The sequence below is a fragment of the Mus musculus genome, chromosome 6 (assembly GCF_000001635.26).
Source record: "Mus musculus strain C57BL/6J chromosome 6, GRCm38.p6 C57BL/6J".
NCBI classification, from domain to species: Eukaryota; Metazoa; Chordata; class Mammalia; order Rodentia; family Muridae; genus Mus; species Mus musculus.
In genome coordinates, this window is record NC_000072.6 from 102,859,466 (window position 1) to 102,864,144 (window position 4,679).

The window sequence follows — 4,679 nt, forward strand, 5'->3', positions numbered from 1 at the left end:
CCTGAGTGTATAGTAAGAAGAGGCTTTTAATCTGACGTGCTTCCAACTCTTATAGCCTACTGAATCTTGTTTACCCTTTTAAGTTTACTTTGTTATGATTAACTTGTTACTGAGTAAGTATAGTGGCGGATTTCCAAGAGTTTCTTGGAGTCAGAGCCTCAGAAGGGGATCTCTGATGTGTTTATTTGAGTCATAATCTCCAGGGCATAAGGAAGACGTGCACACAGGCCAGATAAGGTTATCTATCACCCTAAAAGTGGGAGGGATAATATGCTCAGGACTTTTTCCAGGAAGCTTAGAAGCATGCTCATGAGAGAAGGTGCAAATGATTAATCAGAAATTTTATATCAACCAATATCCCCACCCCAAGTTGTACAACTATTAAAAGTCCTCAAGCGCTCTCTTACCTCTTATTCTTGTGTCCTACTCCCTCTCTCTCCATCTTCCCTTTCTGGCTCTCTCCATGTGGCCATGGCCAGCGTCTACTTTCATACTCTCTCCTTTTCTCTCCGCCTTTCTACAATAAATGTCTAAAAACAAAACAAAAACAAGCAAACAAACAAACAAAAAATTCCCCAAGGAAGCAACACATAGAAATCAAGATAAAGAGTGGAGGAACGCCAGAAAATTGGATATAGTACTACCGGAAGATCCAGCAATTCCTCTCCTGGGCATATACCCAGAAGATGTTCCAACTTGTAATCAGGACACATGCTCCACTAGATTCATAGCAGCCTTATTTATAATAGCCAGAAGCTGGAAAGAACCCAGATGTCACTCAACAGAGGAATGGATACAGAAAATGTGGTACATTTACACAATGGAGTGAGTACTACTCCGCTATTAAAAACAATGAATTCATGAAATTCTTAGGCAAATGGATGGATCTGGAGGATATCATCCTGAGTGAGGAAACCCAATCACAAAAGAGCTCACATGATATGTATTCACTGATAAGTGGATATTAGCCCAGAAACTTAGAATACCCAAGATATAATTTGCAAAACATGTGAGACTCAACAAGAAGGAATACCAAAGCGTGGAGACTTTGTCCCTCCTTAGAATGGGGAACAAAATACCCATGTAAGGAGTTACAGAGACAAAGTTTGGAGATGAGACAGAAGGAACGACCACGCAGAGACTGCCCCATCCGGGGATCCATACCATAATCAACCATCAAATGCAGACACAATTGCATATGTCAGCAAGATTTTGCTGACAGGATCCTGATATAGCTGACTCTTGTGAGGCTATGCCAGTGCCTGGCAAATACAGAAGTGGATACTCAGAGTCATCTATTGGATGGAACACAGGGCCCCCAATGGAGGAGTTAGAGAAAGTACCCAAGGAGCTGAAGGGGTCTGTAACCCTATAGGAGGAACAACAATATGAACTAACCAGTACCCCCAGAGCTCTTGTCTCTAGCTGCATATTTAGCAGAAGATGGCCTAGTCGGCCATCACTGGGAAGAGGGGCCCCTTGATCTTGCAAAGATTGTATTTCCCAATACAGGGGAACACCAGGGCCAGGAAGCAGGAGTGGGTGGGTGGGAGAACAGAGTTGGGGGGAGGGTATCCTTATACTTTTGGGATAGCATTTGAATTGTAAATGAAGAAAATATCTAATAAAAAGATAAGGAAAAAAAGAGTGGAGGAACACACCAAGTGAATGCATCATTTGCCTCACCTTTGCTGGAACCTTGGCAAACAGCTGTGCTGACTTTGTGACTTGCTGCTCCTACTAGATATGGTAGTATAGAGCCAGTAGAGATCACCAACTTAGGCATTACTCTAAGGGGAAGGTATATGCAATTAAAAAAAATTCATCTTCAAGAAAGTGATACAAAGCTTAGAGATTTCTTTGTTGATTTTTCATTTGGATGTCTTAACTAGAGATTAGAGTGGGGATTTGAAGTAACTCATTATCACTATAAAATTTAACCCCAGAGTATTTTCACCCTTCTTTCACTTGTGTTCTGTACTTAGCCTCTCAGTCTGTGGATGCCTTTACCAACAAAGTATGTACTTGGGATAATAGAAAGTCTGATGTATTTTTAATCCAGCCAGCCAAGCCGTGTTTCTTGAGTGGAGGGTTGAGACCATTTGTATTCGCGTTGCTATTGAGAGATGCTTTACTAACTTCTGTAGTTTTGTTGGTTGTTGTCTAGTTTCTGGCTCATTCCAATAAGGTAAGGTTTTTTGTTTGCTTTTGTTGTTGCTTTTTCCTTTTTATTTTTTAAACTGTCTCTCGTAAATTTTCAGGGGTTTTCTGGTTTAGTGTTTTGAATACAGTAGACTCCTTCCTGTCTTTTGTTCAACCAGTCTTCTGATGGGATTTCATCCTTTCTTTGCTCTTGTTATTGAGACTGTCTTTATTAACTATGAGAGTTATTGATTGCAGATCTGATATTATTCTACCTTTGTAGGTGAATTGGCCTTTTGCCTTTACAGCTTTTACTATTAATTTGTGTACTTAACATCTTCACTATAATGTATCATAGAAAGCCTTTTCTGAATTCATATTTACTGGAGGTTCTCCTATGCATGAATTTCTATTTTTTCCTCTAGATTTTAGGACAATCTTTGTTGTGTCCATGTGATTTTATATTATGTTTATTTTCTACATTGATTCTGGATGCAGTTGTTCATGAGCATTCTCCTCAGTCCAAAATATCCTTCTTTTCTGATTGAGTTAATCTTTATCTTGGAATGACAAATGTGAATTTTGACCAAGAAAGTTAAGAATTATGTAAACCTTCAATGTCTCTCTCATTCTCTGCATAGGAAGGCACTTTAGTTTACTCTTCTTCAACTTCCTCTTTTCTCTGAAGCCTTGTAGTCTATGGGGTCTGTTACATATAACTTTGCTCAAAAAATTTAAATATTGGAATCTAGAGATAATAATGTTTCCATTGACAGCACGTACACTTTACTTGCAGCAACGCAGAGAAGATTAGCAATATCCCCTGTACAAGGACAACACTTATGCTTCCAAAACATTCCTTATTTTTATCATAGTCCCTGGCAAGTAAATATTATCAAAAGGACCATAAAGCAATTTTAGTGAAATGTTAAGAAAATAAATAAATAAATGTTATATTATAGTTTTGCATGTTCCCCAGGGTATATGACCCAGAATTTTATAGTGCTTCAAGAACTGGGCTCAGGAAATTTTCTCTGCTCAATTCTATTCTTGCTTATCTTTTTGAGACTTGAAGCTCTATATATTGTCTCTAAGCACAAACTTGATCACTCAGAGTAGAGTGAAAGGATTGATTCAGAGCTTTTATTATAGTTTAGCATGGGACATGTAACATAGTACTCAATAAATGTGAACAATTACTAAATAAATAACATGATATTAATCATGGGGAAATCAAGTTGCTTAAAATGTGACAAAATATATACCTTACAAGAAATAAGGATATAATATTTTTTGATGATTTATGAATTAAGGTATCTTGTAATGAAGGGATTTATAATTAGAGTGATAGTAATTCACAACCTCCAACTTGAGAAATTAGGGTTTATGCAAGACAGAAGATGGATTTGTGAAGTGAGAATGTCTTGGAAAATGCAGAATTAATGAGACATTCAGGAGTAAGATGGATGAAAATGCATTGCATCAATGCATAAAAGCAGCGGGGGTCATATTGAGCGTCCTGCACAAATAAACTAAGCACACAAACTTGCAAACTTTATGTTTTAAAAATGATAGTGTGTTTTTGTTTGGAGGCAGAGATGGGTGGAGCTGTGCAAATTCCAGGCCATCCAGAGATACATAGTAAGACCCTGTCTGTGAATAAATAACATGAGTAAATAAAAATAAATATGATAGCATGTATTCCATCATATTTTGTACAGAATTAATTGTTGCAAAATATTTTAGTGAAATGCTAATCTGATTTCACACATTTAAGGTGAGAAAGAGAAAATTTTTTACTGGCATCCAGGAGCTGGCCTGGTATGATCCCCCAGTAAACACTTAGCATTGTTTCTGCTGATTATAGTCGCAGTCAGGACTTGATTTTTCCATCATGGAGTTAAGCCGTTCTCACAGCATCTATTCATTATGTGCTCATGGCAAAGAAAGATAACAGCAAGAGCATTCCAATACCATATGTAATACTGTCCAAGCTGTCAAGCACTTCCCCTCCTGTTCAGTGTGTGTGCCTGCTGCTTCCCTGTGCATCACAGTTCAGATCTCGCCTTCTAGATTAGAAGAACGGTGACTCAGTGGTAGCTGAGGGCTCTTGATGCTCTACTAGAAGCCCTGGGTTCCAATGCCTAGTACCCACATGGCAGCTAACAACCATATATAGTTCAGTCCCATTTGATCTTATGGCCCTCCAGGAGCACTGCATGCATGTTATACACAGATAAACGTGCACAGACAAAACACCCATACACTTAATATTAATAAAAATGAAAATTACTTAAAACAATAAGAAAAATATTCCCAAAACATGTCAAAATTATCTCAATTTTCTGAGAATATTCAACCCTCAGCAAGTCCTTGCTTCCTGAAATTCTCCCGAAAGTCACATACCTTTGAAGTTGTAACATGTTCCTTCTAATGTTTTCTTAACTGCTATGAGTAAGACAATAAACTCTTGTCTGGAGCAGTGTTTCTCATGGGTTTGCATAGTTAAAGAGAGTGGCGTATTTTGGTTCAAAATG

General features: G+C 38.0%; 1 non-coding gene across 1 annotated transcript; it reads left to right on the forward strand.

Moving 5' to 3' along the window:
* The first annotated feature begins 2,902 nt into the window (after nt 1-2,902).
* Gm26022 lies at nt 2,903-3,010 on the forward strand. The gene has a single exon (XR_003956562.1). It is a non-coding gene; the product is annotated as a U6 spliceosomal RNA (small nuclear RNA).
* The last annotated feature ends 1,669 nt before the right edge of the window (nt 3,011-4,679 follow it).